Source organism: Prionailurus bengalensis, chromosome D4 (genome assembly GCF_016509475.1).
Source record: "Prionailurus bengalensis isolate Pbe53 chromosome D4, Fcat_Pben_1.1_paternal_pri, whole genome shotgun sequence".
NCBI lineage: Eukaryota > Metazoa > Chordata > Mammalia > Carnivora > Felidae > Prionailurus > Prionailurus bengalensis.
Window position 1 is genome coordinate 8,747,564 of NC_057359.1, and position 26,720 is coordinate 8,774,283.

Genomic DNA, 26,720 nt, shown 5'->3' on the forward strand with positions numbered 1-26,720 from the left:
GCTGTAAGCCCCACAAGGGCAGGGAGTCTCTGCTTTGATCCTGGCCCCTGAGAGGGTGATCGATGAATATTTAATGAATGAATACATATGTGAAAGAGGAAAAGAAAGAAAAAGCAAGCAAACCCCAAAAAAGCAGTCCAGTTCTCTCATTTTTTTTTCAAAGACTTGTTTTCCATAATTCAGTTGTTTGTAACTCAGTTTCTCTTAGATACTGGGCTAGTGATGAACAACATTATTAACTCTAAGCTCCCTTTAGAAGTAGGAGTATAAGGTTATCAGTACCTAAAATATAATTCATGTTAGTAGGACTCCTAGGCCAGCCCATAAAGGCCTGGTGAACCCATAGTGTCTCTAAAACAGTAGTTTTAGGTCCTGAAACCTCCTAAGCTTCTGTGTGTCTTGAGAGGGACACAGGCAATATGAAGGAAAGAGGACTCCAGTTACTAGTGGAGGCAAGATGTTCTGAGAGACATGTTCTAAGGTCGGCCATTTTCGTGGTAAGTGTGGGATAGGCAGATGGGAATGGAGGGCAGGTCTGGGGACCATCCACGGGATTAAGTTGCTCATAACCAGTTGGAAGGACTGGCTAGGATAGGTCCCCTTTCCTCTTGTGTATGTCCCCTTTGAAAGTGTGTCCTCTTAAGCAGAAGACCCTGCTTGACAAAGACCTTTCTTTGCTCTTGACCACAGAAGTAGTTGTACTTTGGGCTCGAGTTTCCACATGAGCATTTTATCCTAAGAGGAAGAAAAGGGAAGGCGTTTCCCAAGGTGCAGGGATTGGCCCAGAAGCCCTCAGAGAGCAGGAGAGTGAAGTCAGTTTGTGGAAGTGATACTAGATATTGTTGGCTGAAGAGGAAGGTGCATGGTGCTTGGGGAATGACAAGGCAGGAAAGGAGAAAAGAGAAAACACAGACTTCTTGCCCGAGAGTAAGGGACACAGATATTCTCTTAATTCAAGAACCAGGTTTTCTGACAAATATTCCCAGAGCGCATGGCTCAGGAGAAGGGCCAGTTACTTCAGATACACCTTTCTAGAGACTATCACTTTTATTTTTGAAAGAATAATCTGGCTGCAACGTTAAGAAAAATCTAAAATCCAGAAAATACCACATTATAGAAAGAGCTCCATAGCACGAGTTGTTTTCCTGAAATGAGATAGAACACTCCGCAAAAGCTTTTTGTGAAAATTCCAGCAAAGAGGATTGCCTGAAATTAAACCCAGTGTTCTTTCCAAAGAGTTTTGCAAATACCATCCGTGCAGTAAAAAGCATAGGAATTCTGATGAGAACACATTTTGCCAGGATTCACCACCCCCTTCTCTTTCACTCCGGAGGTGGCCTCTTATCCGTGGTTGTTGGATGGAACCAGTGAACCAAATACTTGAAACCAATTTGCTGGTTTGAGAAGAAGTTACTGATTCTCACAGCAGGTGTATACTTGGAAAATTGCATTGTTTAACTCTGCATGTGGATGATTCTTGCCTCATCCTCCTTTAAGTCAGGCTGACAGAGTGAGGCATATGGATTCTTCTTGCTTTATTGAAGTCTTCAGAGGAGTTGAAAAATACTTAACAGGTCTGAATGTTGCCTTGAGTTTAAAATACTTCATGTGCTTCCCAAAATGTCTTTTTAGGTGAGGGATACTTTTTGCAAGTATCTGCATTATTCGTGGAGGAGGATGTTGCAAGGGAAATTTCTTGGGCATTTTGTCCAGTACCAAGAAGGCAGTGGAGAAGACTACCAAGTTAAATAGATAGATTTCTGGATCTAATTCAAAATGATCACTGCTTGAGCTCTTGGTGATTTATTGTTGTCAGAACTGCAAAGCCCAATCAATGTATTATTTACATCAAGTTAGAATTTGTTGGTCATATGATCTAAATTTGTATTCTTGAAATAAAAGGAAGCTTCCTCTATCACTGAGGGAAAGGAAGAATAGAGAGGGTATGGTGTTGAGCACACGTATACTCTGTGTATTTGTATTATTTTCATTGAATAATAAAAGCTCAAAGGAATAATCAGTATTCAACTCTTGGGGTGAAAATAAACAAGAATTCAATACATTTTGGGTCAATATTTCTTCTGGATATTGTTTAAGAACATAGGGGTGCCTGTGTGGTTCAGTCGGTTAAGCATCCAACTCTTAATTTCAACTCAGGTCATTATTTCACGGTTTGTGAGTTCAAGCCCCACATCAGGCTCTGTGCTGACCATATGGAGCCTGCTTTGGATTCTCTATCTCCCTCTCTCTCTACCCCTCCCCCACTTGCTCTGTCTCAAAAATAAATGAACATTTTAAAAAATTTTCAAAAAGAACATATATAGGGGTTCCTGGGTCAGTTTGTTCAGCGTCTGACTCTGGCTCAGGTCATGATCTCGCAGTTTGTGAGTTCGAGTCCTGCATTGGGCTCTGTGCTGACAGCTCAGAGCCTGGAACCTGCTTCAGATTCTGTGTCTCCCTCTCTCTCTGCCTCTCCCTGACTCATGCTCTGTCTCTGTCTCTCAAAAATAAATAAACATTAAAAAAATATGTAAGATGATGAAGCCACATGCTGCTAAATATTCCCCTTTAAATCCTAGAAATGTAGGTCCCACCCCACTGCAAACCTTCCTCTTATACTTTTTTCCAAGAAACATCATTGACCCAGGGAAGGTTCATTTCAACAGGAGGTCTGCCATTTTGAACTAATTTGAGCAGCCTTGTAGTAGAAAGAAATGATTTATTGTTCCCAGTCATCATTAATGAGACCATTGTGAGTAAGTCTGCTGATAAATGTACAGCCAAAAGGGAGAGTTTTAATTTGTGATCAGGAAAGTTTCTTTCTGCTAAACGGGGAGAGATATCTCTGGCTCCTACATATATGGGTATAATAGGAGATAGGCCTTATGGGTATTTATCGACTTCAAACCAGGAGGCTTTTTATTTTTTTATTATTATATGTTAATGTTTTTATTTTTATTTTTGAGACAGAGACAGAGCATAAGCAATGGAGGAGCAGAGAGAGAGAGAGGGAGACAGAGAATCCGAAGCAGACTCCAGGCTCTGAGCTGTCAGCACAGAGCCCAACGTGGGGCTCCAACCCACAAACAGGGAGATCATGACCTGAGCCGAAGTTGGACGTTCAATCGACTGAGCCACCCAGGCGCCCCTAAACCAGGAGCCCTTTTAATATAGAGTCCTCATTTGGGGTGAGTAGTTGTTGGAGAAAATAATCCAGTTAATATTTTCTTCAAACATCTGCATTTTTGGCTTTTTTTTTTTTTTAACTGACAAGTTATTTCTCCTTTGGACCTCATGGTTGACACACAAGACTGTCACATGAACCAGAGAGAGAACTAAAACCAAAGAAAGGATCTAGTCAAAGGCATGCCACAGGGATCAAAGGAGAAATTTCTGCAAATGGGCAAGAGACAAGCCACACGTGGACAGGTAGCAGTATGGGAAATAGTGAATCCCCTTGGTGATTACTGGTACAGGAAACTCGGGAAGTACATGGCCCCACATTAAGGATCTTGTGTTATAATTGTCTAAAGAACACACGGGCACACCAGCCATACACTGAGCATAAATAAATCATTATATTTCTAAACTGTTTTATGCTTCGGTGATTAGCAGCTTTGGGCTTCTTCTGCATTTCTTGAGAAAACCTCTGGAGAGTCAGCAGTAACTAAGACCGAGGCAGCTCTCAAGGTGTGAGGCTCAGCTTCTTTAGGAATTCAAGTCACCTTGGGATTCAACCTCTAGTCTAGAGCAGGTCACGTGGAAGTGAAATTCTCCTGAGACACAAGAGCAGGAAGGAGGGTGTGGAGTGAGCCTTTCCTTCTTTGCTCAAGGGATGAGCCAAATTTAAAGGCAGCGGTAAGAACACTGATGGAATGACATTTTTAAGATCTTCACTGATGCTCCCTCTCTGGCAGTTGCTGTTGCTTCTGCCTCCTCCCCTCCCCCACTGCACCCGCAGGTCCTATATAGGCATCATTTACTGTATGGGGAAAAACAGAGTTTTACCAAAGAATGGGGGGGGGGTAGTCTTATGATTTTCAAAAGCTAAGACCCTAAGGGCACTTAGTAGTTGAGATGAGTTGGAGCAAAGCTGGCCTCTGGTAGAACGTGAAGGTTTGCAGGTGTGCAGGCAGGGAGGTGGGGAGACATCTCGATGCAGGTGAGGCGGGAGCTCCTAGTTGTTGGTAGGGAGGTGAGGGGGAAGGAAAGAAAATGGTGGGGAAGAGGAGCGACAGAGAAAGCTCCTGGAAGTTGGGAGCCCCTCCTTCCTCTGGAAAGAGGCTTTGTGCGGGGAGGAAAGCAGTAGGTACAGAAACCCCAGAGGCTTTGGGTCGCCTTCCCTTTCCTGTAGGGCTCAAGGAGACTGCCAACTCCCAGAACAGAAATGGCAAAGTGGCGTCCAAGGAACCTGTGGGAATCAAATGCGCCAGCCCAGCGTGTAGGAGTTAGAAAGAATCCCCAGTGCTCACAAGTGCCACTGGCGTGGTAACAAAGACCCCACAACCTTCCGTCGGCCTCTGAAGTGAGGGCAGTCTTGTGAGATTGAGCCCTTAACCTGTGGGCTCTGGATAAGTCCACACAGTGTCAGAAATGAATTCGGGGGCGCCTGGGTGACTCAGTCGGTTAAGTGTTGACTCTTGATTTTAAGGTCATGACCTCACGGTTCGTGGGATGGAGTCCTGTGTCATGCTCTATGCTAACAGCATGGAGCCTGCTTGGGATTCTCTGCCCGCCCCCCTCAAAATAAGTAAATGAACTTTAAAAAAAAAGAAGTGAACTGTATTGTGGGACATCCAGGTGGTTTCAGAGAATTGGTTGGTGTGGAGGGAAAAAACACCCATATGTTTGGGGACAGAAGTGTTTTGAGTAAACACTGTTCAGATCTTTTGACTTCTTACGTGTTCTCCCAAGGTCCAATTCAGATGTTATTTGTTCCCAGCCACCTTTCCATCCTTGTGTTCCTTTGGCACTTTACACGTTGATTATGGCCCTTTATCGAAGTTGGCCTCGGGTGGCAGACTGGGTCAGTGTCAGCTGCTGAGTGTGAACCCAGGAGGGTTCCGTCTTGTGTCCTCACGTCACCTGCCGTTCGTGTAGCATTTTAAGCTGCCAGGTATTTTGAGGCCTGGTACATAATAGAGCTTCAATACATATTTGTGAAACTAAATTTAAAATTCCAAAACACATAATTAGAGAAGCATGAGACACATCCTTGAAAGAATGTTTAATTGGCATGGCTTTGATTCCCTCCCTGCTTTGCTTTCTCACTCCAAAGCTTTATTCCAAACTTTTTCAGACATCCAAAACAGCAAGAATCACTCACTGAATACCCATGTAACAACCACCTAGCTTGTATAATAGACTCTATTATTAAATGTGTCTTTGCGTGTTTATGATACATTTATCCATCTACCCATCCATCAGTCCATATTACTTCTCCCTCACTGCCTTTCCAACGCAACCAGTGTTTGAGAGACCTTCGACTTGGGGATCAGATCTGGGATTAATTCCTAAATTCAGCCCTTGTTTGTTGCATGACCCTGGGGGTGTGGCTTAAGTTGGGTCTGTTTCTGTCACTGGGGTGGACCATGCAGCCTACTTCATGGGTTATGGTGAGGATAAAACGAATAATGTGGATAAAGGGCCTGCCACACAATGTGTGTGTCATGTAGTAGCAAGAGAGTAAGTACAGTGTAAATATTTATGTCAACCATTAGCACTGATTTGCAATGATGTGTGCCTCTTGTGTTCTTGCTTTCAGCCCCTGCTTTGGGCTGAAATTCACAGGAGACAGAGTCTCAGACTCTTTCTTGGTTATAAGCAAGAGGTCCCCGGATCTAAGAGGTCAAGGGTGGTCTGGGCTTTGGTGTGGAAACTGCATTGTGCATTCCTTGGCACAGTGTAGAAACCACAGATCTAAGAGTGGAATCACTGGGTATTTACTTACCCGAGATGAGAAGGGGTAATACCTTACCTAGAATTCAGAAGAACATTTGCTAAAAATGGAGGTAAGGGGAGAGTGTCTCCCACAGCCATAAACACCTCTTCCTGAGTCCTTTAGTGCAGAGATTTGCATATTTTCTGGGGAGAGGCCCTTATCAGTACAACTTTCCACTCTAAGGCTACAGACTGTCTCCCCATCAGAGAACCAGAATTATGCTCAGGTTGTTTTTTCCTAAAATGGGCCTATAAAGTTGTGGCCTGAGAATGGAGGATGAGGTCACCTTCCTTATGGCCTCAGACCAGGCAGCATTTGGGGTTGTTGGAAGGTTGGAAAAAGAAAATCTCATCCTTTATTTCCTGCCTTACTGTGACGTGTCCATCCCATGCCGAGTCATTTGCAATATCCTTCCTATCCCTTGGTTTAATCATGTTGAGTACAGGATGCTGTGAATATTATGCTTTGAATAGAATTGGGGTCCATCCATAGAAATTGTTTTCTCCTGCACACTTAGAGTTGGGTCTTCTTGACTGCACATTTGTGTTGGTGGATGTCAGTAGACTTGTCCCTGCATAAACTGAAAAGTTGCCTAATGTTCTCCTCCTCCTAATGGTTCACAACCTACATGACATATCACATCAATCTGTGGAACTCTTTTTAAATACAAGTGCCTTCTTTCCCCCAATTCTGCTCCCAACCCTTCGAGTCTGAGTCAGTGGGTCTTGGGATATCCCACTGGAATCTACTCTTAAAAAATTGTTACAAATTATTTGACTTCACAGCCAGAACTAAGAACTACCTCCCTACTCTCAAGCTGTGGCTTTTCTTCATAAAAACAGAGATGAGGCAGGGTGCCTGGGGGGCTCAGTCGGTTGAGCATCCGACTTTGGCTCAGGTCTTGATCTCATTGTCCGTGGGTTCTCGAGTCCGTTGGGCTCTGTGCTGACAGCTCAGAGCCTGGAGCTGTTTCGAATTTTGCATCTCCCTTTCCCTCTTCCCCTCCCTGACTTAAGCTCTGCCTCTCTCTCTCTATCAAATATAAATAAGCGTTAAAAAAAAAAAGATGAAGCAGGTCTTTTTTTGAGATGGAAAATCTTGGTTGACCTTTCCATTTTTGCTTTGTCTTGCATCAGTTGATGGGCATAAAACAGAAAGCTAGCTGAAATGAAAAGATTAGGAAGAGTTCCAGAGTGAAAAGTTTGGGTGTAAAGGTTGGGCATAAACTCAGGAGAGCTCTTGAGGACAATCTTAGCTAGCATAGAGAAGAAGAGAGGTTATCACAGCCAGCTGGGAAAGCAGACTGGGGATGATCAGGGAAACGGTATAACCCGGGACAGAAGGGCACAGGCAGACTGAGTTACTGCATTTTATTCCATAACATCCAGACTTCACATTGTAAAATCCCAGGCATCTGTTAGCCCAGTGCCATTTGGGATATAGTTGCCATTGTCCATGCAGAACAGATTTGCTTGTTCTCCATGGTGGCAGAATGGGACAGTGTCCCTCAGAATTTCAGTCAGCAAACAATTTAAGTACTATCTGAAGAAAGAATAAAATCCTGGTTGTTGTGTGAAAACCTACTGTTGTCATTTGCTGGTTAGATAAAAAAAAAGTAACAACGTCAAACCTTCAGATCAAGTGTTACTTGTTTGGAAGAAAATTCTGGAGAAAATAGTGGAAAGTTTTTTTTTTATAGAAATGCTGCATTCATGATGCTCTTGATGACACAGACATACATATCATGTGGGAAATGGGAGCTACATGCCAATTGCGAGTTGAAAGGTGATCCAGGAGAGCTGGATGTGAAGGAGTTTGGAGTATAGTTGAATTGGAGGAGTTTTTTTTTCTTTTCCTTAATGGCAGATAATAGTGATACATCTTATAACCATTGGTGTCTTCTTACATTCAGTGTAATAGGGTGTTTGTGTTGGTTTGTATGAAGGAGAATACTGGATAGAATTCTCCTCTAAATAGTCCCCTGAAAAAGCATATATAAAACATATAACTACAGAGGGGGCCGAGGGAAACACAGATCCTTGTGTAGCAAACTTGAATAAAATAAGTTTTCTCTCAAAAGAGAGCCGCCACCATATATTTACACAATAATAGCACTTTCAAAGAAAAGAAGCTGGGTTTCACTGGACGTATTGCTATCTTCATGGAATTTTTCAAAAAGCAAATAGGCGTGTAAACCAGAAACTGATGGGTACAGCCAGATAGGCTCTCAGAAAGCCTCTTCTGTTGGAAGTCAGTTAGCTACCACTAGGTAACATGGGCCCCAGTTTGTCCAGGATTCTTCACTGATGCCTATTTTCCAGGCTTAATTTACACCTGCAATCCCTTTCGTTCTAAATCAGTGTCCTGATTAGAACAATATGATGTATGGTCAACCTCCTTAGGTTGAATACACTGCATAATTGTGGGAGGGCCAGGGAAAATTAGAGCAGGGCTCACCCAATCCTAAGTGTAGATACTTCATAAAATGCAGTCAGATGGACGTATTAGTGATTCGGGGCACACATCACGCCCTTGCCTTTGTTGAGCTTGTAGCTGATTGCAGTCAAGCCTCTTCCATGAAGCCACATCTTCTCTGGGTGGTACTGCTTTTGGTGGTTCTGGGGCATCTGTTCCTACTCACTTTCGTGATGTTAGAATTCGACCCCTTGTCAAGAACTTTGTCGTCCAAAATGCTGCCTTAGCCCTTCTAATCTCCTGCTGTCTGAAGATAGAATCTTGCTTTTCTGTGTCATTTCCATGTTGTGATTAAAGATACTGCATAGGATAGCCTGGTGACGCATCATTTCTTTTCAGTTTGATCCCCGTTCACATCCTGGGAGTCATTTCACATCTCAAACTCCCCTGCTTCTTGCATGATAAGATCTCAGGAGAGGCCAGCAAACGCCTGTTGAAGCTTCAGATGTCTGATGCAGAGTGGCTTTCCCTAGTTTATGCAACTAGATCTTGGAACAAGAAGAAAGAAAACACAGTTAAGTGTAATGTGACTTCTTAGTGAGTGTGCTTCTTTTTGGCCCCTGCGGGGCCTTGGAAATGGGATGACTGACACAGAATAGGTCAGTGCTCAATGAATATTTGTTGATCCAAGCATGATTTTTTATTTAAAAACAAGCAGAAGAGCTTGCTTGTGGCTCTTGCTGTGAATAAAAAGCCTATTTCTTTACACCTGTCAAGGACATCTGCTTAGGGAAGTCCCACACACAGCTTAGGTCCACACTGGAGTATGAATCGACTATTTGCTAATCATGTAAATATTATTGCTGAAACGAAAACATGATTGAAGCTGGAAGTGTGAACCGAATGCAGGAAATGCCAGCTCTTTAATGTAAGCAATTAATTAGACATCATCTTTACGTCTGGTGATGGGTCCCCGGGTGTTAATCAAATCAAGCATCACCAGCTGCCGAGCGAAGAGGCTCATTCAGGAAGCATTCTTTGCACCGAAGGGGAGAGGGAGGTGGCCCTGAGATGGATTTCCTGAGACCCCAATAGCTAAAGACCCCTCTAGAGGAATTCTGGGAAACTGCTTTGTAGGCACATGTGTAAGAGATCACACAAACACTGTTTTGAGTCAGCTGAAGTGGTAGAAAGGGCTAGAAAGAACTGGGTTCCACTCCTGGTTCTGCTTTGTTCTAGCCTTGGAAATCCACGTGATCTGTCTGAGCCTTAGTTTCTTAAACTGTAAAATGGAGAAGACAACATCAACCTCGTAGGGCTTTTAGAAGGTTAAGAGATGATGTAGATGGCACCCAGGGCAATGCCCAGCCTGTAAGAAGGATTCCCCAAGGCAGGGTGGTAGTGATGGTGCTGGTTAGCCACCAAATGGGTTCTGATCCCCACTCTGCTGCCGATGTGACTTCTTGGACCTTGGACATACCCTTAACTTTCAGCACTTGCTCTTTAAGTCTCTGGAAAGACAGGAGCATGCTAGATGGTGCTCCAGGGCTAAGCGCCCATCATCCTGTGACAGACTAGGAATTGGGACAAGTCTGTGATAAGTAGAATGAAATGTGGGAAAACCCCACTGATACAGGGCAGGGTGGTCTCGCCAGCAAGGGTGATGCTCCGCTGGGTGTTCCTTTTTTTCATTCCACCCCCCGCCCCCCAGAGCAGGCTGGTGGCCACCTGCAGTGAGCCCTCCTCTCTAGTCCTCCCCACCACACCTGCCTGGCTGTCCTTACCAGCAAGGGGTGGCCTTGGAGAATATCTCTGCAGGATTGGTAGACACTCCACACCATGATAGGGCCACCTGGAAGGAAAAAGGAAATTTTGGGAGGGAGGGACCTGTATTGAACCATTGGGATATTTATTTATTTATTTTAAAAGTTTGTTTATTTTGAGAGAAAGAGTGCACCAAGCAGGGGAGGGGGAAGACAGGGGGGAGGGAGAGAGAGAATCCCCAGCAGGCTCCACACCGTCAGTACAGAGCCTGATGTGTGGCTCCATCTCACAAACCGTGAGATCATAACCAGAACCAAAACCAAGAGTCGGTCGCTCAACTGACTGAGCCACCCAGGTGCCCTGAACTACTGGGATATTTAAAATAACATTTCCTTTCCTTTGTTTTTCTTCATGCAAATTAATACATGGCTGATGTAGAGAGCTACAAACACAAAATAGTTGAAAGCTGTCACCATCAGCTACGTACATCCTTCCAGCCATTTACATATGAAACACAAATGACCTATAACACTACCACCCTATCTTAGACTATACTCATTCAGGTGTCCCCCCCACCCACCCACGCTGCCCCCACTTCTACATCATTGCTGGTTTAACTTTTGCTGATCTCTGTTAATAGCAATGCCCTGGTTATTCAACAGAGGTCTTCAAAATAGGATGCTTGCCTCTAGGGCATCTACAAAGCAATCGATCTGGGAACAGGAAGAAAATTTTAGAATTTCTCTTGATATTTTTACCTCTTCTTTTTAAAAGGATGTGTGTGTATTTCAAAACATGTAAGAATATGTCTGGAGGTGGACTGTCCAGAGCTGGGATGGTGGCTCAAGTTTACCATCAGAGACTTAAAGCTCTTTCCAACTTTCTGCTCTTGTGCCTCATGTACAGGCCTTCATTCTCAGGCTCACAGCCTCATGTTTGCCAGCTGGCTGCTTATGACCATGCTTTATAATCTACATTCCAGGCAAGAATCATAGGAAAGAATGAAGAGCACAGGGTGTTCTCCTAGTGAGTCTTTGCTTTTTATTCAACAAAGGGTATTTTCCTTCTTGTTGAGCAAACCAAGGAGAGGTAGCAAACTGAAAATTATCAGCCTCTCGGCCTGTGTGGCACTGGAAGTCAAGGGCATAGGGAATTGGGAATCGTTGGGGGCGTAGATAATCCATAGGGTCTGCCACAGTCCTCGCTCCAGGAAAACGCACGTACGTGTGCAGATGTGTGTGTGTGCACACAGCTTCTCCAGGCAATTTTAGGGACAGAAGGAGACATGCCCCATAGGGCCAAACTGAGAATGAATGGAAGCTCTGCTCAGCCAAAGCCAGGGAGCATGAAAGAAGCAATAGGAGAAGGAGATAGAAAAGAGAAGAGAAAGTAAAAATATACAAATGGGAGTGGCAGACAGGGAAAGGAGGGTGGTTGTAAGCAGCAAATATTGTAATAGTAAAAAAGAAATACATTGGCAAAGAGAAATGAAAAGGAAAAAGCAATACTATGATGGGGAAAAGATAAACAGTCCTTTGGGTATCTGAAGATACAGGGAGTGTACCCTCTCTGCCCCCACCAAAGGACCAGAAGTCAGCTCTCCAATGAAGAGTGGGAATGATGAAGGTGGTCATGGAGGAGGGGACCATTTAGTAAAAGTTGGGCCAAGTTCTGTTAACTTTTTTTAAACACATACATATATATATGTATATGTATATGAAATATATGTATGTATTTATATATATATGTATTACATATATATATGTATATGTGTATTATTAGAGACAGAGCACTGGTTGGGGAGGGGCAGAGACAGAGGGAGACGCAGAATCCAAAGCAGGCTCCAGGCTCTGAGCTGTCAGCACAGAGCCCAATGTGGGTCTCGAACTCACGAACCATGAGATCATGACCTGAGCTGAAGTTGGACGCTTAACCGACTGAGCCACCCGGGCGCCCATGTTCTGTTCACTTCTATGGAACACAGAACATGCATTAGGACTTCAAAGGAGTTCTGTAGAAGTTTTGGTACCTTGGAGTGGTGAAGTCTCATGGGGAATAGTCCAGTGGGATAAGCCCAGGTCTGTAGAATGCAGCCACATGGTGTTCCATCAGGTATTGTAAATAATTTCTAGTGGAGTTGATGGTGGCAGCTTGCAGCTAGTTGCCTGCACATTTGTGGGAACTGATCACAGTGTTCGGATTAGGTATGTTGCAGATAATATGCAATTAAGCAGTAGAATCATTAGCAGGGTCCCTGAAACCATTCCATAGGACCTAGGACAAAATCTTCCCAGTTGGGAAAATCATAGACCCTCCAGTATCTTTAGACATTGTACATAGCAGAAACAAAACAGTTTTAAGAACAACACAGGTGTCTGAGCCGCATGTATTTTCCTCTAGGGAAGTTGGTGATATCAGAGGAGGACATCACTTTGGAAAATGAGTTAAAAAGAAAGAAAAGAAAGGAAGAAAGAAAATCGAGAAAGAGGAATTCCTGATATTTTCAGAGGAAGAAATACCTGATTGCTGAAAACAGTCCATATCCTGAACAGTTTCCTAGAAATGCAACAGGTTGATTTTTATAAGCCATTCCATGCATCAAACAGCAAGTTCTGATGCTTCCGATTGCCCAAAGAGGTAAGCAGTTTAAGTGAGTTGAATAGTTTTCCCAGTATCTGACTTGGAAGTCCACCTAAAGTAAATTTTTCTATGTACATGCCACCTACTACCTGTCTCTTGTTACGAGGACACAAGCCTTGGTGAATTTGGGCCCCACACTTAGGACCTCACTTAACATTAATTATCTTCTTAAAGGCCGCATTTCCCAGTACAGTCACGTCAGGGCTTAGGACTTAGATATATGAAATGTTGGGGGTGGGGCACCATTCGGTCCATTGTAATCTGTTGGTACCTGTTTAACTCTGTTTCATAGTGTCTAATAACCCCAGCATTACATATGCTCAACATCATGTGACCCTGGTTCTGCAAGAAAGAATAATCATGCTGGTCATACAGTTTAAGAAGACAAAGAAATGTGTGCTCATTTTGGAAAACTCATCATCTTCTGCAAATCAGTAAGACAGAGACCCCAATGGAAAAGGAGCCAAGATACAAGATCAAAATTCACAGAAAGGAAAAAGTACAAAAAGCTAACAAGAATATGAAGAGATGCTCAAACGCATTAGTTGCCAGAAAGATGTAAGTTGACAATGAGGTATCTGTTTACATGTGCCAGATTGGCAAAACCGGGATAAGCCCAGTGTTGGCGGGGATACGGGAGCATGGGGGCCCTCACGCACTGCTGATGGGAATGTAAACTGGTGTAGAAATCCTGCGTGGGACTCTGGTGGTAAGAGCAGATGAGGTCTATGAGTACCTCCTGACCCAGCAAATCCACTGTTGGTACATATCAAGAAGGGATTCTCACAGAGTTCCTAAGGGTCCTGTCTGAATAAGGTGACGAGGCATTTCAGCTCCCCTAGGATGATCACAGGGTGCACCTGCTGTCCTGGTGAAATTACTCATAGCACCCTTGTCACCCTCAAATGTGTTCACTCTGGGTACGAGGATTGCCCTCAAGACACACTTTTGGGGGTGGGTGTTGGAGGCAATTTGGGGAGTGGATGGCAGAGTGTCCTGGGTTCATGCTCTTTAGAGACAAGTACACACGAGATGTACTGAATGAAAAAGGAAACAGGTTTATAACAAGAAAAGCAACAATGGTTGCATGCCATTAAGACTCATGCATGTAAAACCATATGTTTTTTTTATTTTTATTTTTTATTTTTTTCATTTATTTTTTACTTAAAAAATTTTTTTAAACCATATGTTTTATAAGAACACAAAGTAACAAAAGGGGTTGCAGTATTGAAATGGTTGCCCAGGGGCACATGAAGAATGTCAGGGGAAGAAAAGGAAGGAAGGAAGGAAGAAATTGAGAGGGTTCTTCTTAGATTAAAAAATGATAACGAACCATTGAGAAGTACGATAAACTCGGACCACAGTACCTGAAATCGAAAAGACAAGAGTTCCGTCAAGATAAATAAAATTGAAGAATTCTTTTAAGTATTCAGAAAGGTTACAGCTTTCTTGAGAAACTGGCATTTATTTGTTTGCTTATTTCTCTTAGGCTCTAAAAAGTATTTAAGTCTGCTTAATAAGTATCTTAAATAGGACAAAATAAACAAAAATAATTGAGTGAGGAAGGCAAAACAGAGAGTCTACAGAGCTAGGAAAGATAAAGCAAAGTTAAGTGTGAGGTTAATATCTAATATTCCTACCAAAAGGTCCTATAGAGTTTCTAGAGTTGAGTCTCTGCTTTGATGTTAAACTGCCCAAAAAAGAGACGGCCGTCACATACATGATCCATAATATCTGTAATAACAGCCACCACAAAATCACTCCAAGTATTAAACAGCCCAGCTGTTTCCCATTCTGAGAGCAGAGAGAAATTTCTCCCTTGGGCTCTCATAAGGAGGGCATTGTGTAATGGAATAGCGACCTAGAAACTTCATCTCCACAGAAAGACGCATTTTGAAGCCATGTTGAATATCTCAGTGCTAATTTACTCTAACAGAGTTCGGGCTCCTTGAATTTCTGCAAAAGAACTAGGTTTCATTTCCAGGATACTTCAGAAAATGTTCCCGTGAATGCAGTAAACCTGTGTGGCCCACAGATGTTTGGGCTCCCCCACTTGGATAATAACCACAGAGCCATAAATTTCTGGTTATTACAGCGATAGCTGACGGAAGACAAAAGGGTTCTCTCTCCTCCCAGATTTTGCAAGTGCCCTTGCCTTTCTGCTCCTGAGTAGGGGGCAGGAGAGGAAGAGACAGCGTCTTCCTCTATCTCTTCCTGAAACAGCTTCAGCAGCAATTAAATTTTTATGAACTAAAAACCAGACATAGTAGTTACCGCAGAGGCTGCCAGATGTAAATCTACTACGTGGAAACAGATGCCACCATAAGAGTGAAACCGGCAAAAGGCAATGCATAATGGAAGGGTTTGGTGGCAGGCATCTATAGAAAGAATGCACTGTGAGAGAACAGCTCCAAATGGACATTTAGGGTGTGTAGGAGGTGGTATGGGGTGGTGGGGGGTGGTGTGGGTAGGAGAGGGAAAGAGGCAATCTAGTGTTGGGTACCTTCTGGGTTTGGAGCAAGTATAGTTCATCAGAGTGTTTGGAAGCCTAGTTGAAATAACCCCTAAGTCGTATCCAATTATATTTGATTTTTGTTAATGCTTATTTTATTTTTTTGAGAGAGAGGGAGCGTGAGCAAGCAGGGGAGGGGCAGTGAGAGGGGGACAGATGATCTGATGTGGGCTCTGTGCTGACAGCAGAGAGCCCGATGGGGACTCGAATTCAAGAACCGCAAGGTCATGACCTGAGCTGAAGTTGGGCGCTTAACCGACTGAGCCACCCAGGTGCCCTTCAGTTTGTTTTCATCAAGTGACCTCTGCTTATGAATTCAATTTTTAAGAGCCCGACAGAGGGAGGCATGGAAGATTAATGCCACAATAGCTGTAATTATTGCTTGTATGTGACCCGGCAACTCAGCTTGTCAATGGGTAGAGACTTCTTAACCCCTCAAATATCGGCTGGCTTGTGACTTGATTTGGCTGATAGAATGTGGTGGAAGTCATGATGTGCCAGCTGTTTTTAAGTTTATTTATTTATTTTGAGAAAAAGAGCGCGTGTGCTCACGTGAGTAGAGAGAGAGAACCCCAAGAAGACACCATGCTGTCAATACAGAGCCAGACCCAGGGAACCAAGAGCTGGACACAACCAGCTGAGCCAACCCGGTGCCCTGTGATGTGCCTCTTCTGAGCCTAGATTCTCAAGAGGCCTTAAGTACTTTCTCCCTCTCTCTCTCTCTCTTAACATTTCGCTGAATATTGCATTGCACAGCCACCATGGAAACACGGCCAGGCCAACTTGCTCAGTGATGAGAAACAAAACTCATTTACTCACACCGTCCTGGCCGATCGCCAGACTGTGCTAGATGCATGTTACATCGGCCAGCCTGTGGCCCAAGCACCAGGTGAGCATGAGACCCTGAGCGAGCCCGGGAGAGATCAGCTGAGCTTCCCTGCTACCCTAGATATGTGAGCAAAACCAAATTCTGATGGTTTTCAGCCTCTGAGTTTGGGCATCCTTCCTCCACAGCAACCGCTAACCGACACAGGACGGCTCCCTGATAATAGCCCAATAACTAACAGAAAAATGTGTCTATTATAAATGAAAGAATCCAAACAACAATATTAGAAATGAAAAACACCCAGCACACCTTGACATTCTGGTTTGTGTTTTGGGATCTTCTAAGCCAGGGAGCGTGGCAGCCCCTGAGTCTCTGAATAAGTAGACAAAATGTAGTTTCTGGACTTGGAACGTGGAGGACCAGACCCCACACGAGTGATCTTTAGACACTGCTTGGGATTCCCCGCATGGGTGCAAGGCGACAGCCATATGTCTCCCTTACAAATAAAGTGTCTGAAACTGAAGTTACCATGTCCCCACCTCCTTCTAGTTTACATGACAGAGGGTTGTTTTCTCTTAGAATATCTTAATTACTCCTAAATTGCTGTGCACCTGCTACTGTGAATTCTAGAACAGTTCCTTTCTTGGGGCACTGTTTTCCACTCTGCTGGTGTATGTCTCATCACCCCAGGGAAAGGAAGGAGGGATGCAGGCAGGCAAAAACACCTGTCACAAGCAAAGCCGGAAAATACCAGCTTTTAATTGGGTTCCACGGTGGTTTCTGTGGCCACTTCTGACCCCTGACATTTTCTCTTTGAGTTTTGTCGTCAGTTTTATTTGGTTCGGCTTAATGTTTGCAGCAGGAAGGAGAGTCACAGCCAGACATGGCCCCTCTTTCCTGTGAATCACCAGCATCTGCTACACGGTGGCAGAGTCTCATTAGTACTGCTTCTGCTGGGCTGGCAGATCTTTTGAGAGGAGGTACCGGGGGCTCCGGGATTCTCTAATGACTCTTGGGGAGGTGCCAGAGGAGGGTTACTGTCTTGGGGAGGCCATTGTAAAAATGTGCCTGTCTGTGTCCTGCAAGAAATGAAAGAATCCTTTCGTTTGAGCCCAGTTACCAGACTTCTTCGGATAGCTATATTAGAAAATTAGTCCAAATTAGGATTCCGCTCATAAAACATCTAGTAATTTTGGGCATCTTTTTTGGAAGTTAAAAATGTTTTCACACTCTTTCTCCTTTTCAGAAATTAAAGAATTTGAGCATCATGGCATAATGGTTTTTGAGATGGGGCCAGAGTGCCTGGTTTTCAGGTATACTTGGATGGCTTCCTGTCTCTGACATGTGAACTGTATGCTTTGTGGCACATGGAGTAGCTTTTCTAAGACGTCGGTTCTTATCTATGCAGTGAGAATGGTATTAAATTTGCCATGAGGATTAATTTGTTTAAACGTGTATAATTCTTAGCATGCTTGGAGCATAGATGTAGATGGTAAATGAGTTCTTTTATGTTTCCTTCTTATCACCCTTCCTGACTTTTATTTTTTGTTTGTTTGCTTGATTTCTTGCTTACATACAGTATTTTTTACTCTGTAGAATAAAGGAAGAGTTTTTTGGAAAATAAGACGTTTATACGAATATCTGAAACTGTATTTTTTACCCAATAATCTCACTTAGGGGAATGTGTTCTGTAACAATGGCCCCAATTATTAAAAGTACAAAGGTGTATAGTCATAAAGAGATCCCATTGTTGCTTCAAAATGTCCTTCCTGGTCATTTTCCTGTTTATTTTTTAAAAAGGGCACTTTCCTCACCCTCTCTCTCTTTTTAATCGTTTGTGCCATTTGCTACTTATTCTCATTATTGTTTCCATGCAGGCAGTAAATTCCTATCCCTTCAACAAATCGTTAAAAAATAGACCAGTATTAATTCCCCATGGGCTCAACATGAATCACTTCCTTCTAAAAAAGATTGTCAAACAGGCTTATTTCTTCAGGCTGCCAGTTTCCGGGGGAAGCAACACTGGATTATAACCCATCTTATATGGTTACATATCTATTGGGAGATATTTCATAATAATAAACTATGCTAGTCCTTCCTAATATTTGGAATGTGATGGTCTAAGAGCACACTAAGAAAACAGTCAAGAAGGCATTGGAAGTGAAGAAAAGGGAAATCATCTTGACCAGTGAATTGCTGCTTGTTCATCCCTATGCTGGGGTTGTCCAAGGTATTGCTTTTATAAAAACAAACAAAAAACCTTGCCAGTAAGCATTGTAATCCCCCATTTCCTGAAAAGGAAACTGAAGCTCCAACATTTCAGATGGCTTGCCTGAACACCAAGAATTTAAACAAAGGGCTGCTTGACTTGAAGATCCATGTTCTTTTGTTTGTTTGTTTTTTTAATTTTTAAAAAATATTTATTTATTTTTGAGAGAGAGAGGGAACAAGTGAGGGAGGGGCAGAGAGCAAGGGAAACACAGAATCCAAAGCAGGCTCCAGGCTGTGAGCTGTCAGCACAGAGGCCGACATGGGGCTTGAACTCATGAACCACGAGATCATGACCTGAAGTTGGATGCTTAACTGAGCCACCCAGGCGCCCCTAAGATCCATATTCTTCCTTCTATTCCCAGCTGCCTCCAAAGCAGTGATTCTTACATTGGCTATACATTGGACTCATTTGGAAAGCTTAAAAAAAATAGCAATGCCCAACACAATACTGAAAAAGAGCAAAACTGGAAGACTCATACTACCCAATGTCAAGACTTAGGGTAAACTTTCAGTAATCAAGACTGTGTTCATTGGTGAAACAAGAGACACATATATCAGTGGAACAGAATAGAAAACCACAAAATAGACCCACACAAATAGAATCAAGTGACTTTGACAAAGGAGGAAAGACGATGGAATGGATTAAAGATGAACTTTTCAACAAATGGCCCTAGAAAAACTGGACGTCCATGTAACATAAAATTTAAAAAAGTGAACCTTGTCCCAGATGTTACACTTTTATAAAAATAAACTCAAAATGGATCATAGATCTAAATGTAATATACAGAACTTTCAAACTGTTAGAATAAAACGCAGGAGAAAGGCTATGTGACCTTGAGTTTGATGATGAATTTGTAAGTATATGATGCAAAGCATGATTTGTTAAAGAAGAATTGAGAAAGTAGACTTCATTAAAATTAAAAACTGTGAATGCACTGTAAAAGAAAAGCTAAGGACACGCCACAGACTGGGAGGAAATATTTCCAAACACATACCTCATAAAGGTCCTCTATCCAAACTATTCAAATGACCCTTAAAACATGACAGGAAGAAAACAATCAAATTTTTAAACGGTCAAAAGAGCCGAACAGATGCTTCACCAAAGAAGAGAAACAGATGGAAAATGATCATGTGAGAAAATACTCAACATCGTTTGTCATTAGCGGATTACAAATTACAACAATAATGAGATAACACTACACATATAATGCCTGAAATTTAAAACCTGGCATCAATTGCTGATAAGGATGTGGAACAAGAAAGAAGTCTCATTCACTGCTGGTGGGAGTGCAAGATAGTATAGACGCTTTGGGAGATAGTTTGGCACTTTCTTACAGAGATAGGTGTAGTCTTTATCATTTAGTGATTGAATTACCACTATTTACTGATTTGAAACTTAAGTTACCATTTTGAAAATTTATACCTGGGGATGCCTCAGTGGCTTAGTCAGTTTAGCGTCCGACTTCGGCTCAGGTCATGATCCCGTGGTCCATGAGTTCGAGCCCTGCGTCAGGTTCTGTGCTGACAGCTCAAAGCCTGGAGCCTGCTTCAGATTCTGTCTCCTCTCTCTGCCCCTCCCCTGCTCGTACTCTCTCTCTCTCTCTCAAAAATAAGTGTAAAAAAAAAAAGAAAATTTATATCCATACAAAAAAACATGCATGGGAATGTTTATAGCCACTGTATTTATAATTTCCCAAGCTAGAAGCAACCAAGAGGTCCCTCAGTAGGTGAATGGGTACATCTATACAATGGAATATTATTAAAATAATAAAAGCAATGAACTATCACAACACAAAAAAAGACATGAATGAATCTTAAATGCAACTTGCTAAGTGAAGGAAGCCAGTGAAAAGGCTCCATATTATATGATTCAAATTCTATGACATTCTGGAAGAGGCAAAACTATAGAAATGATAGAAAGATCAGTGGTTTCCAGAGGATTTTTTAGGGGAAGAGGAAAGGGTTGAATAAGTGAAGCACAGAAAACTATTTAAGACAGTGGGACTATTCTGTATGATAGCTATAATGGTGGATATATGATACTATGCATTTGTCAAAACCCATAGGACTTTATAGGACAAAGAGGAAATTTTATGCAAATTTTAAAAAGTTATTTAGTAGATCAGGATCCCGGGGTGAAGTGCAGAATTGTGACGGAACAATGTATTACAAATACATTGAACAGCCTCACTGAAGATACAGAGGAGAAGAGGTGCTGACCTAAGTAACCTTGGAAATGAGTGGAGTCTGTAATACTAAAGGCAGAAGGAACTGTCCATAAGTCTGTACTGTAGTTGCTCAACTTGCTTCCCATGAGGGTCCAGGTTAACAATTCTGATACCACTACCTACTGAAATTCATCAGTGAAGTAAACAGACAATGATGGGAGCCAAGTTTCTCAGTGTGGAGTAGGAAATTACAGAAAAGCAAGAGGAAGAGTGGAAACATCCATGTGATAATTGGATTAGAGTTGGAGACATCAATATGGACTCATTTTAGCTTAATGTGGAGGAAGACAGTTCCATACAGAAGTACTTACAGGTAAGTATATATGCATCGGTTATTATACACACGCATAATTTCCTCATTTTGTCAATGGAAAGAGTTTAGGAACGATGACATCTCTGTAGCAGTGAGCACACCCAGCATACAGATCTTGGCTTCTAATACCATTCTTCAACAAAAGGAACCAGGACTTAGATAAATGGCTGATTCTAGGACTAGGGTAGGAAATAAATAAGATGAACACAGAGCATCATGTAGTGCCCAAAAGTAAGAAAGTGCTCAGAAAAACACCACCACTACCACAAAGGGATATAGGGCCAATGAAAGAACTCCCGATGGCCAAAGCTGGAACACTGGAGCAGCAAAATAATTAAAGTAGTATTGGATTGAAATCCAAAGTAGAAAATAAATGAACCTCTATAATATAAATAAATGGAAGAACATAGACAAATTTCCTATTTCAAAGAACTCTAAAAATTTCTTGTAAATCCTAAGCCCTCAAGGAGCTGGAATATAACCCTGACGTGTGGGTTGCACATGGTGACTTCCTTCAGAAGAGTACAGTAAGAAAAAAGGGACAAAAGACTAACTTTGTCCTGGAGAAGCCTGACAAACACTGGCTCAGCCAAAAGATTAGGGTCAACGTTGCTAGTGACAAGGCAGGTCAACATATGTGCCCTTGATCTGGTGCGACGAGAATGGTTTCATCTCACCGGTGTTCTTCTCAAAAGCACATAACCCCAGTCTGATCATGAGAAAAACATCAGACCAATCCCCACTGAGGGACATTCTGCAAAATATCTGGCCAGTACTTAAAACTATCAGGGTCATTAAAAACAAGGCAAGTCTGTGAAACTCTTGCAGCCCAGAAGAACCTCAGGAAATATGACAACTACATGTAATGTGGCATCCTAGATGGAATCCTGGGATACAGAAAGCAAACTAGGGAAAAACTACAGAAATGTGAAAAAAGTACGGACTTCAGTTAATAAAAATGTATCAGTATTAGCTCAGCAATGGTAACACATGTACCAGACTCCTATAAAATGTTAATAATAGGGGGAAATGGCTAGAAGGTATATGGCAAATGTCTGTAGTCTCTTTGCAATTTTTTCCATAACCCTAAAGCTGTTCTAAAATCAAACGTTTATTGAAAAGAATTGGCTAATGCCTTGTACTACCCTGAGATTCCGATTTCATCTGGTGTGTGGCCCAACCCTCAAGACTTTAAAGAGCTGCCCAGGTGATTCCAGTATGTCTCCAGCAAAGTACTCTAAAGGAAGGGATGGAATTTCCCTTCTCTTGTCTAATTGTAATAAATGCTCTGACCTTGTGCTTGGTAAATAGCAGTATGCCTTAATGATTCTGGTTGTTTGAATAGAGCAGATCTTTAAGCAGACAGCCAGGGTTCTGGAACTTGGAAAGGGATACTTTTCCTTAAATAAAAAATCTTGTCCAAGAAGCTTTAAGTACCGTAAACAGTTTAGGAAAGTGGTGAAGGGCAGACTGTACCAAACGGATTGTCCATTTAAACGTGGGCACGGTGGGAATGCCTTCCATTTCCTTCTGCTGGGCTGCACTGTGTGTACATGGTGGGAAGCTGTCCCCGAAGTTTTAGGTGCCGTGGGTTTGGCTTTCATGAGATAGCAGGCTTATTCTCCAGAGTTTGGTTGTGACCTGTACGATAAAAGAGTCACTTGCTGGGGAGTGCGGCTTAAGGGCTCAGGGACTGTGAACTGAAGCCACCTGTCTGGTTTTCTTTGCAGGGAACCTGGCAGCAAAGGTTCTTGGGAGGTTCTCATCTGGTGCTGGAGATGATTGGCTCCCCCAGTCGGTAAGGAAGGGATCCTCCTGACCCAGCACCTAGACCAACCTCTGTTGGAAGAGACGGAGCTTGAGAGGCATCCTGTCCTCACCCACAATCATGGTGCTAATCAAAAGTGGTGAGACTGTATTTTCAGACTTGCACTGTTTGCTTAAAACCGCAACAGGCCAGGAAATTGCTTCATATACATAAAGGGATAAAAAGATTTATTTTCCCCATCGTTTTTCTTCCTCAGAAATAGTCGTTAGTAGACATTTCTTCTTTTTTTAAAAACCTGTAGAAATATTAACCAACCGGAAAATAATTATTGATTCTTACACTATGCTAGGCACTGAGGGAGACTTGTAAAAAGTTAAAAAAAAAAATAATAGTGGCCTTTAAAAAATTTTTTATTTCTGAGAGAAATAGCACACAAGCAGGGGAGGGGCAGAAAGAGAGAGAGAGAGAAAATATCCCAAGCAGGCTCCACACTACCAGCACAGAGCTCAATGTGGGACTCAAACTCATGAACTGTAAGATCATGACCTGAACTGAAATCAAGCGTCAGATGCTCAACGGACTCAGCCACCCAGGTGCCCCTAAAAAAACTGATAGTGACCTTCTATTCTTTCCTCTAAATGATGCTTCAGTGTGTATTGAGTAACAGTAACTATAGATTTAAATTTTTTTAATGTTTATTTTTGAGAGAGAGAGAGAGACAGAACATAAGCAGGGGAGGGGCAGAGAGAGAGGGAGACATGGAATTCGAAGCAGGCTCCAGGCTCTGAGCTGTCAGCACAGAGCTCAATGTGGGGCTCGAACTCACAGACTGCAAGATCATGACCTGAGCTGAAGTCAGACGCTTAACCGACTGAGCCACCTGGGTGCCCCTGGACACTAGAGATTAAAAAAAAATGAAACAAAAATCTAGGATTGGTTTCCTTTATTAAGTGGCCTATTAAGTAGTCCAAGAACTTACTGTCTAAGAGGTTCCCAACTGGGGATAATTTGCTCCCTAGGGGATATGTGACAGTGTCCAGAGAAATATTTGGTTGGCCCTACTGAGATGGGTGGGGAATGCTACTGGCATGTAATGAGTGGAGAGCAGTGATGCTGCTAAATATCTTCCAATGCACAGGACACCCTCCAACAGTATAGAACCACAATGTTACTAGTGCCAAGACTGAGACACTCTGCAAACCCAATGGGCTCTTCCTTAAGAGCACTCTGCAGGTGCAAATTAACAAAGCAAGCCTTAAAGCCACCCCCTGCCTTCCCTTATCCCCAGTGGGCTTGGAACAGGGGAGGGTCCGTAGCTGAGGGGTGAAGAAAGGGTATGGGCCATGCCATCCAGGCGGGGCTTGGTGGCCTCGTTTCAGAGGATGGTCATCAGTTCTGTCGTCAGGTCCCAGCATTTTAACTGTGACAGCACGGGACAGAGGGCACGTCCAGTTAAGTCTCGCTGTTCCACAGATGACCTGAGCCCTTCTCCTTTTTGCTGCAAGCAGCCAGGTTTCCAGTCAGCCCCCAATGTGCAGAAGGCTATTCAAATACAGCTCACCTTTGAACAGCACGGGGCCACTTATACGTGGATGTTGTCAGTAAACACAGGACAGTGCTGTGAATGTATTTTCTCTTATGACTGTCTTAGGAGCATTTTCTTCTCTTTAGCTTATTTTATTTATTGATCAATCGATAGATCTATAAAGCTACTTTATCTATCTATAACATAGATAACATAAAATATGTGTTCATCAACTGTATATGTTATCTGTATAAGGCTTCTGTTGACTAGTAAAGTTTTGGGAGAGTCAGAAGTTGCTGAAGGATTTTGGAGTGTGTGGAAATTCTGCCCCTGTAACTCTGCTGTTCAAGGGTCAATTGTAATATTACTGAAAGTCAGTGACACTCTTAAAATGTAAACCTAACATTGGCTCCGAAGTTGAAACTACTATAATACTTTTCTTTTGTCTTACCATGTGTAAGTATTAACTATAAGTTTAAATTTTTTTCATGTTTGTTTATTTTTGAGAGAGAGAAAAAGAGAACGTGGGAGGGGCAGAGAGAGGGAGACACAGAATCCGAAGCAGTCTCCAGGCTCTGAGCTGTCAGCACAGAGCCCTACCCAGGGCTCGAACTCAAAAACGTCAAGATCACGACCTGAGCTGAAGTTGGACGCTTAACTCACTGAGCCACCTAGGCGCCCCAAGTTTAAATTTTAAAAGTGGCCCTGCAATGATGCTGTTCAATATTGCCACTAGCCACATGTGGCTACTTAAAATTGAAAATTCATTCTGCAACCACACCAGTCATATTAAAAGCACTCAGTAGCCACATGTCCCTACTGGCTACTGAACTGGACAATGTGGACAAAGAACATTTCTGTTACCATAGAAAGTTCTGAACAGCCCTGCCTTATAAGCCATTTCTAAGGATCCTTGTCAGTGTATACAGTTACTGCTAAAAAAAAAAAAAAAAAAGTCTTGTTTTCTAGCAGCTAAGGCACCAGGGCAAATGCTTTGCATGATCTCGTCATTGTCTGTTAGAAAGACAGACATGTTCTGCTGGGAGGGACCATCTTTTGTCAGACAGGCAATTTGGGGAAGGGTTTCTGTAATGGATGCTGGGTAATGTATCAGATGATTGAAACTGATTTTCCAGAAGGCGTAACGATGTAAAATTCAAGTAGATAACCTCTGTAAGGCATTTCTGATCTAAGCCAAGTGTGTATTGTTAAATATTAATTCCATTAAGGTATGTCAGCAGGGAATTAAGATATGTGACCCAAATATATTTCTTTCTAGTAATTGAGTGTAATAGCAAACTAACGCTCAGTGGATCTTAACTGGGGGTAAGTCAGGGAGGAGGGAGGATCAGAAAGTCCTGGGAGCCCCTACAAAATGCATAGGTTGCCCCCACGTAGGGTTTGCCAGAATGGTGGGGCGGGTGGTTGGAGAGGGAAGGTCTTGCACACGTATATTTTCACAATGTTCCCCGTGTAAGTCCACTGTACCCAATATAGATGAGTATTCTTTAGAGATATTACAGATAAATAATTGGGGCACCTGGGTGGCTCAGTCGGTTAAGCGTCCGACTTCGACTCAGGTCACGATCTCACAGTCTGTGAGTTCGAGCCCCGCGTCGGGCTCTGTGCGGACCGCTCGGAGCCTGGAGCCTGCTTAGGATTCTGTGTCTCCCTCTCTCTGACCTTCCCCTGTTCGTGCTCTGTCTCTCTCTCTCTCTCAAAAATAAATAAGCAATAAGAAAATATTTTTAAAGATAAATAATTAATTTGCCTCTTTTCCCTTGTGTGGTGGGGGGGTGTGGCTTAAAAAAAGATCTCTGGGCTCCACTTCTAGATAGGATTCTGTGCCCTTTGGGTGAGCCTGTTCTCTCTCACTGTCCTTCTTTCAAAGACTCACTGGTTGTTCCTGGCTACCTCTCCCCTCTAAGACCTTTAGGATGATCCACTGGCTTTGGAACAACTGCCTGGGACATTTCCTTCCAGTATCAGGTATCTGTCTCCAGCAAACCTGTGCAAGCTGAGTATCACCATCTGGTCCTGGATGCATTTTGTTATCAGTGCTGGAAGTGATGATACAGTATGCTGCTGTCATGTGCCCAGAGGATGCAGGGGCCAGAGAGGACACTCAGGTAAGGAAATTCAGGAGCCCCATTTGTATTTTTTGCTCAGGTTTGAAGGGAACACTTCCACAGGAAGTTGGGCCCTGGGTGTGTGAATGGGGCTAACCATGTTCTCGAAAAATACCCCTTGTGGGGCGCCTGGGTGGCGCAGTCGGTTAAGCGTCCAACTTCAGCCAGGTCACGATCTCACTGTCCGTGAGTTCGAGCCCCGCGTCAGGCTCTGGGCTGATGGCTCCGAGCCTGGAGCCTGTTTCCGATTCTGTGTCTCCCTCTCTCTCTGCCCCACCCCCGTTCATGCTCTGTCTCTCTCTGTCCCAAAAATAAATAAACGTTGAAAAAAAAAAAAAAGAAAATACCCCTTGCACATCTGTTTACATTGAGAGTTCAGAGTTTGGTC

General features: G+C 42.9%; 1 long non-coding RNA gene across 1 annotated transcript; it reads left to right on the forward strand.

Annotated features, from left to right (window-relative positions):
* The first annotated feature begins 2,658 nt into the window (after window positions 1–2,658).
* On the forward strand, window positions 2,659–26,447 carry LOC122474877. The gene is made up of 6 exons (XR_006295033.1): window positions 2,659–3,188; window positions 12,521–12,757; window positions 13,053–13,318; window positions 16,029–16,225; window positions 22,641–22,817; window positions 26,132–26,447. It is a non-coding gene; the product is annotated as an uncharacterized LOC122474877 (long non-coding RNA).
* Window positions 26,448–26,720: the final 273 nt, after the last annotated feature.